Consider the following 16564-nt stretch of genomic DNA (forward strand, 5'->3'; position numbering starts at 1 on the left):
GCTCTGCTGACATCAGATATGAATCTCAGTACTCTAGGACTCATCAGAATTGACCTGATGATTTGATGCTCCTGACATGCAATTTTGCATTCCAGACGTGTATATTTGGCATTCAGCCATCTGAGCTAAACAGGTAAACAGACATTTCTGCCTTGTTTGGGAAAAGAGTTCAGAAGACCACAGGCTGTTAGTCCACTCTGACTCAATAGAGTCAAAGAGTCATAGAGAAGATGCCAGAAGGAAATTGCCCCTTTGACTCAACATGTCCCCACTGACCATCAACCACCTACTACAGTGTAATAATTGATGTAATAAATTCACCAGTCCTACATGAATCCCATTTTATTTGCACCCAATGTCCATCACCTCTCCTCAGATTCTACCACTCACCTACCAATTAGGAGCAATTCACCTGCACAGGGGCAATTCCATTCACCCATCACTTATATCTTATCAGGAGAGGCTGAACTAGCTAGGGCTTTTCTCATTAAAGTGAAGGAAGGTGAGAGGCAACTTGAAGGAAGTGCTTTAAGATTATGAGAGGCACAGATGGAATAGATGGCCAGCTCCTTTTACTCAAGGTGACAATGACCAATACCGAAGGAGTTTCATTTAGGTCAGGAGTTTCCAACCGTTTTTTATGCCATGGACCAATAGCATTAAGCAAGGGGAGTGTGGACCCCAGGTTCGGAACCTTTGATTTAAGTTGAGTGGGAGAAAGTTTAAGGGGAATGTATACTCATTTTTACACAAAGAGTGGTGGGTGCTGGGGTTGCTGATAAACTAGAGACATTTCAGAGACTCTTAGGTAGGCACATGGATCTAAGAAGAATGGAGGAATATGGGCTGTGTAGGGGCAAAAGTTAACTCTTCTCATGGGTAGTCACAGGCCTGGCTGTCAAGGTGGAGGTTTGGGCATAGGGCAAGCAACCTCATCACAAAAAAATCCCAGAGCAACAGAAATGTGAGTAGAAGTTCCTAAGACCTCATCCCTGAGAGAGGAAGGATCTTCGATGATGGACTACACCAGGGGACAACTTGAGAGACTGGCCTAGGACAGAGAACTATGGAAGCCTATGGCCCAGCAGTAGTGATGTGCTTAAGAAAGTAAAACGTTTAGATTGATAATGTTTGTATTATTTGGCACAGCATTGTGGGTCAAAGAGTTGCAATGGACAAAGTCCTGGGAAATTGGTTTAATGAATGTAGATAGATACTTAATGTCTGTCATAGACTATACACTGGCTGAAGGTCCTGTTTCTGTGCTCCAAGACTGTGCATTTTCCATCCTCTGACAACTAGTAATACCACCATTAATGTTATTTACTCCTTCTTGGCCTCCATGCTCAAGGTTTGAAGTTCAAATTTATTTTGCAATCATGTACACTATATACAATGTTGAGATTCATTTTCTTGCAGGCACTCACAAAACAAAGCAGCACAATAGAATCCATGTAAAACCACAAACAACAAAGACCAACACACATCCAATGTGGAAAAGCGGACATATCACAGACATACTAAAACGAATAAAACATAGATCTTGAGCTGCAGAGTCCCTGAAAGTGAGTCTACAACTGCGAGGCTAGTTCAGCGCTAAGGCAACTGAAGCGGGTCCAGCAGCTCGATGGCTGCAGGGTATAAACTGCTCCCGAACCTGGCAGCCTGGGACTCAAGACTCCTGCACCTCCCGCTCGAAGTAGTGGACAGAAGATAAGAAACTCTGTCAAATTCAGGGACACCAAGCTGAACGCCTGTCCTTTTTCAGCTCTTGGCCTTGCCAACTTTAATCTGGCTTGATACTTTACCTGTACTGAGTATTGGAGCTGACCAAGGGTTCATCTTCTGCTGCCATACCTGGATTCTTGAGAGTCTAGTTCACTGAATGCCCCAGGAGATCGCAAAATCCACAGTACGTTCAGATGGTTCAAAATACAGGCTGTGGACTCCGGTGGTCACAGTTCAGAAGAAGCAGCAATGTAACAGAGTTTTGTGAGCGGCTTGCAAGACATTACAGTAGATCACCGGTACCATCTTTGAAGGGTTCATAGACATTCCTTTTATTTGATACCTTTTATTCTCTGCAACTTAAAACTCAGTTCTGATGTTCGTCCCTCACTACACGTGCTGACTGCACTGCAGAGGATTGCCACCATTTTCGTTTCCATTTTGTAGATTTTGAATCTCATTATTCACAGATCATGACAGCTAAGTTCTCAGCTCTGCAGAGCACCACATCTCCATATGAATACAGAGCACCTGCAGCACTTTCAGTCATGTTTTGCTCATGCTATTTACCAACAGGTCAGTGAGCCACAATCTCACATTTGCATTATAATGATTTATTTGCTGTAGAAAATAAACAAGACATTTTGGAACTGAACTTACTGCATAAAGGGGAGCCAATATCATGTATTTCAGTTTGAACATTATCATCTGCAATTTAAAAAAAAACAATGACTGATATAAGTTGTAAAAAAATTTCTCATTTGAATATTAAAGCCATCTCCTGGCTCTTTGGCAGAGAAGCACATACAATTTTCATAATGCTTTTCTCTTATAAACATATAATATTTATTATTATTGTGGTTTTATTATACACACAGGAAAGAAAATGACATTAAAATACTTTTATAGTGCAATATATATTTTATTAAAGGTGATCAAAATGATGTTTTACCTCCTGTTTGAAAATGAAACTTGCTAGATGCGTGGAGGCTTGAGTGTCTCAATAGTCTGAAGAGCTATCCTGGCAGGAGTCGGGGGCTTGAGCTTTAGCTCTTGACAGGGTTACCCTTGCCACTCAGGTCAAGGGGTGGAGGCCAGACTAAGAGTAGTCTACCGGTCCTCCAGGTTTGGGAGTTCACCTCAGGACTAACAACCCTGACTGGTCAAGAAAAAATTGTTACAGAAACAGCAATGAAAATGGTATTCTTGAGTCTCAGCCTGGGACTTGCATGGCTGACAGTAGTGAAAACCAAGAGGGAGTTACTGGCATGATGAAGGAAGACCTGAACACTGCCTATACCAAGACCAAACTTGGTTTTTGACAGACAGAGAAGGAGGACCTTCATTGCTACCCTAAACACCAGTGGTGTAATGGGTGGTAATTAACTAACTTTAAGATGACAGCAGTATTCAATTGGGAGTTTGGGGAGAAATTGTAATATCTGACATAAATGGTTGAAGGTGTTAAACCTTCGATAAAGGAAAACTATGTTATTCCACTGATTGTCAGCTTCATCAAAACAGGATAAGAGGTCAACAGATTTCCAATGTGAGGACTGTCATAGAGGTTTTCACCAATATAGCTTAGCAACATATCTGTATTTACATATAATACTGTGTAAAAGTCTTAGGCCCATACATATTTAGGGTGTCTAAGACCTTTGCATAGTACTATACATTTGTCAATGTGGAGGGGAATTAAGTTTATAAATCTGGCGGAAGCATAGGGTGTTGAGAATAATGAGGGTGGAGCCCGACAGGAGGGGTGTGGAACAGGTGGCAGAGAAGGAGTGCCAGGGGCAGGTGATGGTATGAGTGCATACTCACCTAGACCTGATGCACGAGGCAAGATCATTTGATTCTAAACAATCGGTGTATTGATCATTACAGAATGTCCCTCTGCTGCTTCACACTTTCTGCCCTCTCTCTTCCCCCTTCACACTCTCAGTTCACAACAGAGACCTATATCAGAATCAGGTTTATCATTACTCACATGTGTCATGAAATGTATTTATTTTGTGGCAGCGATACAGTGCAACACCTAATATTTCTACAGAACTATGCAAAGGTTTCAGCACCCTAGCTATATGTACTGTATGTGTCTAAGAATTTTGCACAGTACAGTAAGTAAATGAAAACATAAGCAAACAAACATAAAAACAAACAAGAGAAAATCTGCAGATACTAGAAATCCAATCAACACACACAAAATGTTGGAGGAACTCAGCAGGCCTGGCAGCATCTATGGAAAAAAGTACAGTCGACATTTCAGGCCTAGACCTTTCTGCAGGACTGGAGAAAAAAAAGATGAGGAGTAGATTTAAAAGGTGGGGGAGGGGACAGAGAAATACAATGTGATAGGCAAACGTGGAGGGGGAAGGATGAGGTTGATTGATGAAAGAGATACAGGGCTGGAAATGGAGGAGTCAGACAGGAAGCAACAGGAACCATGGAAGAAAGACAAGGAGGGTGGAACAACAGAGGGAGGTCATGGGCAGGCAAGGAGATAAGGTGGAAGAAGGAAACGGGGGCAGGGAATGGTGAAGGAGTGGGGGCAGGGGGCATTATCGGAAACCTGAAAAATCAATGTTCATGCCATCAAGTTGGAGGCTACCTAGAATATAAGGTGTTATTCCTCCAATATGAATGTGGCCTCATTGTGACAGTAGAGGAGGCCATTGATTGACATATCAGAATGGGAACGGGAAGTGGAATTAAAAAGGGTGGGCACTGGGCAATCCCATTTCTTCTGGTGGATGGATCATAGGTGCTTGGCAAGATGGCTATCTGGACTATACACCTTCCCAACCTGTTACCTGTAAAAACACCATTCCCTTTTCTCAATTCCTCTGTCTCTGCATCTGCTGTCAGGATGAGGCTTTTCATTCTAGAACAAAGGAAATATCCTTTTTCAAAGAGGGGCTTCCTTTCCTCCAACATCACACTGCCCTCAAATGCATTTCTTCTATTTCATGTACATCTGCTCTTACCCCATCCTCCAACCACCCCACCAGGGATAGGGTTCCTTGTGTCTTCACCTACCACCAACGTAGCCTCTGCATCCAGCACATAATTCTCTGGAATGTCCACCATCTCCTATGGGATCCCACCACCAAACACATCTTTCTCTCCCCTCCCCAACTTTCTGCTTTCTACAGGGATCGTTCCCAACGTGACTCCCTTATCCATCTGTCCCTCCCCACTGATCTCCCTCCTGGCACTTATCATTGCAAGCAGAATAAGTGTCTACACCTTTTCCCTCATTACAATTCAGGGTCCCAAACAGTCCTTCAAAATGAGGAGATACTTCATCTGTGAGACTGTTGGAGTCATATACTATGTCCAGTACTCCCAATGTGGCTTCCTATGTATTGGTGAGACCTGACGTAGATTTTATGACTGTTACACCAAGCACCTACCACCAGAAAAAAGTGGGATTTCCCAGTGGCCACTCATTTTAATTCCATTTCCCATTCCCATTCCAATATGTTAATCCATGCACACTCAGGTTGGAGGAACCGCACATTATATTCCATTTGGGTAGCCTCCAACCTAATGGTTTGAACATCGATTTCTCAAACTTCTGGTAATGGGCTCCCCTCATTAATAATTCCCCATCCCCCTTCTCCCTCTCTCACCTTATCTCCTTGCCTGTCCATTGCCTCCCTCTGGTGCCCCTCCCCATTTTCTTTTATCGATAGTCTTCTGTTCTCTCCTGTCGGACTTCCCCTTCTCCAGCACTGTGTCTCTTTCACCAATCAGTTTTCCAGCTCTTTACTTCATCCCTCCGTCCTGCACCTTTTAATTTTACTCCTCATCTTTTTTTCTCCAGCCCAGCCAAAGAGTTTTGGCTCCAAAGCATCGACTGTACATTTTTTCCATAGATGCTGCCTGGCCTGCTGAGTTCCTCCAACATTTTGTGTGTATTGCATAAAAACAAACAAATAGTGTGAAATATGAATAACAAGGTGGTGCATTTTGAAATCTAATGGCAGAAGAGAGCAAGCTGTTCCTTGAGTTGAGTGTTGGCCTTTAGGCTTCTGCACTTCCTCCCTAGTGATAGCAATGCAAAAAAAAAAAACATGTTCAGGATAGTGAGAGTCTTTAATAATGAATACCACTTTCTTAAGGTACAGACAATTAAAATCTCCTCAGTGGCGAAGATGATTGTACCCATGATGGAGTTGGCTGAGTCTACAATCCTCTGCAGCCTCTTCTGATCCTAGGCCAAAGTGCTTCCCCACCAAGCTGTAATGCAATCAGTCAGACTACCCTCCATGGTACATCTGTAGAAATTTGCAGGGGTCTTTGATGATCTCCTCAAATTCCTAATGAAGTGGAGTCACTGGTCTAATTGCTTCATAATTGTATCAATATGCTGGGCCCAGGATAGGCCCTCTGAGATGTTGATGCCAAGAAACTTAAAACTTCCCTTTTGATGCTAGCCCCTGAAAGAGGATTGGTGTTTATTTCTCCTACTTCCCCTTCCTGAAGTCCACAATCGATTCCTTTGTGTGAGGTTATGTTGCCACACAACCAGCCAATCTATCTCACTTCTGTATGCCTCCACATTGCCATCTGAGATTCTGCCATCGGCAGTGATGTTATTGACAGATTTATAGATGGTATTTGTGCTGTACTTGCCATGAATCCTGAATGTAGATAGTAGATCAGTGGGCTAAGCACTATCCTTGTCTAGTGCCTGATTTTATTGCCAGTGAGGAGAAGATATTAGCAACTCACCCTCACTGTGGTATCCTGACGAGGAAGTTGAGAACTTTTTCTGCATCACCTGTTGTAATAAACCCTTTGGACCTCTACCAGGAGCCAGAGATCATTGGGCTCTGATGTTTTTAGAGCACTTGAATGGGTTAATTGTTGTTTAATGAGAGTCTTTAATCATTTAGATTTTCTTGTGTTTTTCTTAAGTGACTCACTCTTTGTAATGTGGTTTCCTGGTGCTTTTTGTTTAAATTTGCTAAATTTATTTTTATAGGCTCAAGGATTCCATGTCGGTTGTAATATTTAAGCAGATGCCCAATCAATGCTAATCGCGGGGTCCTAGTTTTGAGAATATTACATCTCACAGTGTCACTTGGCTCACACATCAATGTTCTGTTGGAGTTCTTATAAATAGACTCTGATCACCTTCTCCACATTGGAGTCTGTCTTTCCACCACATTTGGATTCCAGCTTTGCCAGAGCACATCATGACACCTGTATTGTTGTTTTTGCTCTGAGTAGAGCATAAGAAACACTAACAGTGATAAGATATTTGGAGACTCAAATCCCATCCTTTACTCATTAAGAATATGCCTGTTTCTCCACCTCAATATTATTCTGCCTTATTCCCACTTCCCTGGGATCAATGATTTAGAATCATCGAGTAATACAGCAAGAAAACAGACCTTTTGGCCCATCTTACCCATGCTGACCATGATGACAATTAAAGATTACTCCATTTGCCTGTGGTGCCCCCATCATTCTAAACTAATTCTTCCTTATCTCGAAAATGAGGTTGGGGTGTCCTCATTGAAACTTGTCCAATATTGAAAATCCTAAACAGAGTGCATGTGGAGAGGATGTTTCCTCTAGTGTTTGATTCCAGGACAAGAGGGCACAGTCTTGGAATCCATTTAGAACAGAGATGGGTAGGAATTTCTTCAGCCGAGTGTGGTGAATCTGTGAAATTCATTGCCACAGACAGTTGCAGAGGCCAAATCATTGGGTATAATTAAAGTGGAGTCTGATAGATTCTTGATTAGTCAAGGCAGCAAAGGTTATGGGGAGGATAATGGGGTTGTGATGGATAATAAATCAGCCATGATGGAATGGCAGAGCAGACCCAATTAGCTGAATGGCCAAATTCTGCTCCTATGTCTTACCTTTTCCTATTTAATAAATATCAACCTCAATTCTGAATGCAGTCAGTAATCGAGCTCTTTCTCTGGGCAGAGAATTCCAAAGAGTGGTCAGCAAGAATTCAAGCTAGGTAGGAAATCAGTTTGCAGTCTTTAGATTTGTAGTCAGACCAATTATTCACTGTATCAGAGATTTCGACATTCCTTCTGATGTCTTGACACTAAGCTCACAAGTTCTTTTTCTGAACATCTCTGCCTTGGTCTCCTTTTTTGAGACTCTTCATTAAAATCTGCCTCTTCAAACAGGATTTTGCTTACTTAATTTAAATATCACACAAGTTTTACTTCAGGTAAATTCACGTTAAATCATTTCTCTCTGTACATCCTTTAATCCCTACAATAAGTGGCATTTACCAAGTGAGGTATGGGTGACAGGACCTTACTCAATTTTGTCTTGAACCTCTTCATAGAAGCACATAGAATTAAAATCTGTGTTGTTTTTTTGATAATTAACAATGCCGGTTCTCCCTTGCAAAAGTTATCCAAGAGCCTTTTCGCCTGTGGAAATTTATTGACGCTCCTGTTTCTAATACGATGTTCACATAAATCATCCATTCATTAATTTTAAATGTATGAACCTGACCCAGGAGTGACAAGAAGATTATTAAAAGAAAATTAGATCTCACAGTTTTAATAGTCGGACAGTCTGGCTTTTCAGATGGAATGTAAAATTAATATTGCTCACCTAGCAGGCATATCTAGTAGAAAGGTTCTCTATGGCTCTGTGTAAACTGACTGACTCATGAACAGGAAATGCATTGCAAGAAGCAGCAAGAAAATTATATATTAATTACCAAAGTAAAGAAAGAGAGACATAAAATGCTGCTAAATAACATTACCCTCCAAAAGGACTACAAACTTGTGGTGGGGTTTGGAGTCTTGTACTCCTCAGTGAGCTGGAGAGCTATGTTGGCTGAAGCCAGGGCCTTGTGCTTTGACTCCCAGTAGGATCATTCATTCCAAGCATGTCATAAGGCAGAGGGCCTGACTAAGACTGGTCTATCGAACTTCCAGGTTCAGGAGTCATTCTAGAGGAGGTTCAAGAGAGTGACTCCAGAAATGAATAGGTTAATGGATTAATGAGTGTTTAATGACTCTGGGCCTCTACTTGCTGGAGTTTACAAGGATGAGGTAGGGGATTTCATTGAAACCTATTGAATGTTGAAAGGCTGAGATAAAGTGGATATGGAGAAGATGTTTCCAATAGAAGGCGGTCTAGGACCAATAAGCACAGCCTCAGAATAGAGGGATGGCCATTTACAAAAGAGAGGATAAGGCATTTCTTCAGTCAGAGAGTAGTGAATGTATGGAACTGATTGTCACAGATAGCTGTGGAGGGAATTTAATGGAGGTTTAAAATGGAGTTTTATGGTTTCTTCATTACTCAGGGTATCAGAGGTTATGGGAAGAAGCCAGGAGAATGGGGTTGAGAGGAACAATAAATCAGTCATGATGGAATGGTGCTGTTGACTTGGTGGACCAAATGGCCTAATTCTGCTCCTATGTCATATGCTCCAAGAATTTATTTTTCCCCATTTAAATCTTTTCTCTCTCACCTTAATCCAGTGCCCCATCTCATTTTAGGCTCTCTATGTTGGGCAAACGACAGTACCCATTCAACCTACTGTTTATATCCCCTCTGATTTTACATATCTCTATTATGTCACCACTCAGCCTCCTTTCTTCCAGGGTAAATGCCCCGGCCTATACAAAATTTTCTCATACCTGAAACTCTCCAGCTCTGGTTTGCAAATGAGAATAGGCTTAGATTTTTGGCTGATATTTTTGAAAAGGAACTTGAATCCAAAGCACTCTAATGTCAAAATTGGTATAGGTATTGGTGTTGATTTATTGTTATCACATTGCAAAGTTTGTCTTACATAATGTTCACATAAATCAATTCATTATATTACAAGTTAAAACAATTACAATGCAGGATAAAATGCAGAAGCATTGATTCTGGATCTGATTGTGATTCTAAAACCTACTGACTCATTTTCAAGGATTCTTTTACAACTCATGTTTGAAGTTTTTTTTATTTTCAGGATTTCAAGATTCAAGATTATTGGTTACAGGTACATCAGAACATACAGTGAAATGAATTGTTTGCATTAGCAGTCAACACGCCGGGAGCCGTGTTGGGAACAGCCTAAAGTGTTGTCCACACAATCTGTCACCAACATCGCATACCCATGATGCCTGGTAGAACAACACAGAACACAACTATTTGCATACTTTGTCTCCTTTTGCTCATTGGTTGTTTGTTAGTCTTTGTTTATTTATGGTTTTTTATAGAATTTACTGCATTTCTTTTTCTTGGAAATGCCTACAAGGAAATTAATCTCAAGGTAGTGTTTGTTAACGTTTACATACTTTGACAATTTGGCACACATGAGGCTGCTTAATAAGCTACATTCCCATTGTATTACAGGAAAGAGTCCAGCATGGATAAATCAGTGGCTGATTGGCAGGAGGCAAAGATTGGAAGTAAAGGGAGTCTATTCTGGCTGGCTGCCAGTGACTAGTGGTGTTCCACAGAGATGTGTTGGGACCAGTTCTTTTTACATTATATATCAATGATTTGGATAGTGGAATTGATGGTCTTTTGCAAAATTTTCAGACTATACAAAGTTAGGTGGAGAGGCACGTAGTGCTGAGAGGCTACAGGAAAACTACAGAAGGAGAAATGGCAAAAAATGGCAGATAGAATACTATGCCAGGAAGTATATGGTCATGTACCTTTGTAGCAGAAATGAAAGGGTTAACAATTTTCTGACTGGAGAACCAAGTACAAAAACTGAGGTGCAAAGGGACTTGGGAGCCTTTGTGCAGAATTTCCTAAAGGTTAATCTGAAGGTTGTGTTTGTAGTGAGGAAGGCAAATGCAATGTGAGTATTTATTTGAAGAGGACTAGAAAATAAAAGCAAGGATGTAATGTTGAGACTTTGTAAAGCAATGGTGAGGCCTCACATGGAGTATTGTGAGCAGTTTTGGACCCCTTATGTTAGAAAGGATGTGCTGAAACTGGACAGGCTTCAAAACAGGCTCACAAAAATGATGCCAGGATTGAATGGCTTATCATATAAAGAGTATCTGATAGCTCCAGGCCTGTATTCACTAGAATTCAGAAGAATGAGGGGTGACCTCATCGAAACCTATCGAATGGTGTAAAGCCTTGATGGAGTGAATAAGAAGAGGATGTTTCCTATCGTGGGAGTGTCTAAGACCAGAGGACACAGCCACAGAATAGAGGGCCATCCTTTTAGAACAGAGATAAGGAGACATTTTTTAGCCAGAGAGTGGTGCATCTGTGAAATTCTTTGCCACAGACAGCTGTGCAGGCCAAGTCTTTATGTATATTTAAGTGGGAGGCTCACAGCATGAAGGAATATGGTGAGAAGGCAGGAGATGGGGGCTGAGATAAAAATTGGATCAGTCATTATGGAATGGCAGAGCAGACTCAAAAAGCCAATTCACCTAATTCTGATCCTGTATCTTATAGTCTCAGAATGCATTTACTTTGAACTTTGCTCTTTGAATGCACAATTTCAGTTGAATAATGATTGCAAAAAATGCTCTTCAAATGGATCCATTACTGGCTATATGTAAAAGTACATAAATGGCATTAGTCATTATGCCATCACATCAGAAGAGTGTGCCTCTCTAGAAGTAAAATAAAACTAAGGCAGGCATCTCCCTGCTCTGTGTTTTACTTTCAATTGGTTTTATGTTTTGCAGTTACAAAACATAGCAATACCCAATTGTTGTCTAACAGAAATTCTATTCAGAAGTAAAATGACCTCCCTAATATTTAATTTAGTCCCCCCAGTTATAACTCAGGTTATTCTTTCCTTTCTGAGGAGGCTGAAGAAAGCTGGACTACGCACATCAATGCTATGTCATTCTGCAGCTGCATAGTGAAGAGCATCCAAACATGCTGCATCACCTTATGGTATGACATTGCACTGCGATGGACAGGACAGCACTGCAGCAGTAGTCAAAACTGCCTAATGCATCGTTGACACCAGCTTACCTATTATCAAGGACATACAGTTATTAAAAAAGTATTCTTGCACTGTACTGTATAGACTACATTATAATAAGGGACTACTTTATGTTTTAGTACTACATTGTTGCATGTATTATTAGGTGCGTATTGATCTGCATGCATGTGTCGAGTTTGGTTGCTGCCAGTAAAGAACCATGAAACTTAGCTCCTGTCTCCAGCATTTTTATTAATAACATTGTTGTGTAACCAGGTCACAAACACAACAAATTGGGGATGAGGATGGGACCCCCAGGGACTGAGGGTCTGCCTGCCCCAGAAAGGAGAAAATAAGGAGCGACATACACACATCTAGATGGAGTGCACTCCTGGCGCTAACAAAAAGGACACATTAGTCAAAAAGGAAAATAAGGGGAGAACGGGGGGGGGGGGGGGGGCTTAATTAACATAACAAAGATGACAATGATTGGAACATTTACAGCATTTGATAGTGGCATTGAAGACTGGGCAACTTACATTGGGAGAGTGGAGTTATATTGTGAGGCTAATGGTGTTAATGATGAAAAGAAAGCCAGTATTATAGGAACAAATACATACGGGATGCTGTGGAGCTTGTTAACCCCTGAAAAGCCAGCTGACAAGATGTTCAAGCAAATAGTAAACACTCTCCAAAAGCATTTAAACCCCAACCACTGGTCATTGCTGAAAAATTTAAATTTCACAAACAGAATCAGAGCAAAAATAAAAGCAATTCTGAATATGGTGCAGAAATGCACAAATTATCAGAACATTGTCAATTTGGAGCTGGTCTATTGGACGCATTGAGGGCCAGGTTAGTGTGTGGCATGCACTGTGAAACCACACAGAAGAAGCTCCTGGGTGAAAAAGAGAAGGCGCTGAACATTGCAATATCAATGGAAACAGCAGCATGGGGTGCTTCAGAGACACAACAAAAATCTCTGGAAAATGCTACAAATAAAACGTCACTGAACAGAAATGAAGGGAAGAAATGTTACCATGTCAGAACATGTCACATGACCCTGATGACTGTTGGTTTAAAGGCAAAGAATGCATAAACTGTGGCAAACAGGGCCACATTGGCAAGGTATGCAAAGCTAGTCAACAGCAGAAAAAGGGCAAAATACAGAGAAACAAGAAACCCCAGAAAGGAAAATACAACAAGGTACACCAAATGGAAGCAGTTCTGATGAAATCGACTCAGACAAAAGTGAATTGTCTTGTGTGCAACTTCACAGCGTGGAAGTGTCTGATGGTTGAAGAGTAATATGGATCACTCCACAAGTGGTAGGCGTGAGACTGAAAATGGAGTTGGCAACATGTTCAGCTTTAACAGTGATCTCTGTACACGACTACAAGCAACTCTGAAACAAACTAAACTACTGCTAAAGACTTACACAGAACAGAAAATGTGTCCCAGATACAAAATTAAAGTTACAGTGACCTACGGAGACAGAACATAGCAACAGAACCTCTGTGTACTGAAAAATGGAGGACCACCGTTGCTGGGATGGGAATGGCTCAGGAAAATCCAGTTAGATTGACACACCATCAAGGCACTAGATGTGTCAACAAAGTAGGGCAGTTCGGCGGGGAAGATGTCCTCAGTTCTTCTCTCAATCATTGTTGACTATTACAATGACAAGGAGGAGCTAGACAGCATCAATGATGAGGACGAATGCAGTCTCCGTGGCTACGGCTTGGATGAAGATACAGAGGATGCAAGGGAGACAGATATTGCCAATAAGCAGGATGATGAAGACTACCTGGAAGTAAAAGAGCAGATATACCAGGAGAAATTGAAATCTCTCAGAAGACAGCTCCAACAATTAGAAGAAGGCACTTTGCAGGAGTATCAGAAAAGGATGAAGAAACTAGATCAACAATACAAGGAAAGAATATGAAAAGCAGAGCTTTTTCTGCAACTGGAGACAGAACAAGTGGAAAGGAATTATATTAAAGAGATGAAAGCAGCAGTGAAAGAATTTGAAGATAAAAAGATTGAGTTAGAAGAAAAGAAAAAGATTATTGAGAATGAGAAGCTAAAAATGGAACTCATAGGGGATTCTATGAGGTAAAACCAATAATGACTAGAAAACTAAGGAGGAGACCTAATGACCCTGTTCCAATTATAGACAAGAGATGAAAACCTGCACCTGCACAGTTAAATTACTTGTTAACAGATGAACAGATAATGGAAGGTCTGCGAACTCTCAATAAGCTTAAATCTCCGAAAAGACCAGCATCTCTGTCTTCTCCTAAGCATCTTCCCAGGACTCTTGCTGAACCACCAGCACAAAGATATGAAGCACAAATAGAAGATGGAAAGTTATATTACGATAAGAGATGGTATCATAAAGGTCAGGCTATCTCTTTGGAATCTAAGGAGAATACGAAGATTGGCTGTGTAATTAGCTCAGTTGGAACAAATGAGATATGGGTAAGGAGGACAAATGTTAGCACAAAGATAACGATATATCTAGGATAGCTGCACAGAGGAGTCTTCATTATATGGAGGCAATCTGCTATCTTGGACTCTTAGCAAGTTGGAGGCACACTTGTTTTTTAAGTCCCTATGCTCAGAGGTCAACTGTTCATGACTTTTATATGGAAATCTGTATTAAAACAAACAAGTTTATTGACAGACCGAAGAACACACTATTTGAAGACACTTTCCAATGCCATCTCAGTTTTGATGATTGTACATATACTTAAGAATAACATTCCTTCTTCACAGATTTCACTTTGCTTTCGTCATCTTTGCAAGATGGAGGTGACTACCCTTTCTGGCTGGAACCTGCCAATTTGTAGATAGTTCAATTTATTCCAGACAATAGAGTGAAGCCCTATTTGCTTCAGTGCTGAACAGTCTAAAGACCCCCCCTGCAACAGAAAATAGTTATAAATGGGTCTTAAAACAAAAGTTAAAAAAGGCTTGTTATATTTCAATATTATTACGTTTCTTTGTTATAATTTGATATTATTGTTGCTAAGTAAACAAATGGTAGGCGTTTGTATGTTAAGGGTCAACATATTTGTTTAGCATAAAGCCCCCGTAAAAAAAACAGTTAATACTCTATTAAAATAAAATAAAAGGGGAGCAGTGTACCGAATAGCCCACATTATAATAAGGGGCTACTTCATGTTTTAGTAACACATCATTGCATGCGCTACAAAGGGTGATTTATACTTCTGCGTAGTAGCCTATCCCTGTGCCTACGCAAGTGGCCTATGCCGCTGTAAGCATTTATACTTGTGCGTTGGTGTGTCTGCATCGCTCTGCAATTCACTGCCAATCGCTAGTTGGCAGTGGGGTTTCTGTGGCACTGTGTTGAGTTTCTTCGTGTACTTCAAACAATGGTGACTGAGCGCATCATGTTGTAGTTGGAGCTAATGAATGTTGAACAAGGTTTACTTTTATTGAAATTACCGCAATGCAGAAAAGAGAGAAGATGTCGGAGGAGATGGTGTGTATGGCCATTGAATGGATTGAGGCAGAAGGAGGGTGAATTTTCTGTGCTTGTCCGGCCACTGAGAGACATGGATGAGGAAATGCATTTCAAATATTTTCGGACATTGGCCCGTAGATTTCACGATTTAGTTCACCATCTCCAACCATTTATTTTGCATCAGTGTACGTACAGTATGCCTATAGACAGGAGGAAATACGGTGTTACCAAGCAGACCAATCACAGTTATTGCAGTCTGCATTACCGCAACACGCAGTTTCATTGTTGGAGAGGTGCGCGTCAGGCTATGGCATAGGGTAGGGCGTAGAGCACAGCGTAGGTTATGCGGCTATGCTGTACCTACGGCGTTCATTTGATGCAGGAGTATAAATTAGCCTTTAGGTGCGTATTTATCTGTACGTGTGTGTCAAGTTTGGTTGCTGCCAGTAAAGAACCATGAAGCTTAGCTGCTGTCTCCAGCGTTTTTATTAATAGCATTGTTGTGTAACCAGGCCACATACACAACATCCACCTTGGAGGTTTCCATGTTTTCTTGTTTTATGACATTGAATCACAATGGATTTAATCTGGCTTTTTTGACACTGATCAGAAGAAAAAGTCTCTTTCATGTCAAAGTGAAAACAGATCTCTACAATACGATCTAAATTAATTACAAATATAAAACACAAAATAATTGATTGTGTAAATATTCACCCCCATCAAGTCAATTTTAGTAGATGCACCTTTGGCAGAAAAATAGCCTGCTATAGTGAAGCATCCCAACAGTATAATGCAGCTACCACCAAGACTCATGCTTCATGGGATGGCATGTTTTTAATGAAGTGCCGTGTTTGGCTTATGCCAAATGTAGTGTTTTGTCTGATCACCAAAAAACTCAATTTTGGTTTCATCTGACCACAGAGCCTCCTTCTTGCTGACTTCAGTCTTCCACAGGCCTTCTGGCAAGCTCTAGCTGAGAATTCAAGTGAGTTTTTTTTCAACAGTGGCTTCCTCTTTGCCTCTCAAGTCAAGTCAAGTCAAATCACTTTTTATTGTCATTTCAACCATAACTGCTGGTACAGTACATAGTAGAAATGAGATGTTTTTCAAGACCATGGTGTTACATGACACAGTACAAAAACTAGTTTGAACTACATAAAAAACAACACAGAGAGAAAAAAAATCACTCAACAGCTACACTAGACTACAGACCTACCCAGGACTGCATAAAATGCAAAAAACAGTGCAGGCATTACAATAAACAATAAACAAGACAATAGGGCAGTAAGGTGTCAATCCAGGCTCTGGGTTTTGAGGAGTCTGATAGCTTGGGGGAAGAAACTGTTATATAGTCTGGTCATGGGAGTCGGAATGCTTCGGTGCCTTTTCCCAGACAGCAGGAGGGAGAAGAGATTGTATAAGGGGTGCATGGGGTCCTTCAT

General features: G+C 41.0%; 1 pseudogene; it reads left to right on the forward strand.

Moving 5' to 3' along the window:
• The first annotated feature begins 13271 nt into the window (after positions 1-13271).
• Positions 13272-14215, forward strand: LOC132405259 (sin3 histone deacetylase corepressor complex component SDS3-like; annotated as a pseudogene).
• Positions 14216-16564: the final 2349 nt, after the last annotated feature.

Source organism: Hypanus sabinus, chromosome 15, assembly GCF_030144855.1.
Source record: "Hypanus sabinus isolate sHypSab1 chromosome 15, sHypSab1.hap1, whole genome shotgun sequence".
Lineage (NCBI taxonomy): Eukaryota > Metazoa > Chordata > Chondrichthyes > Myliobatiformes > Dasyatidae > Hypanus > Hypanus sabinus.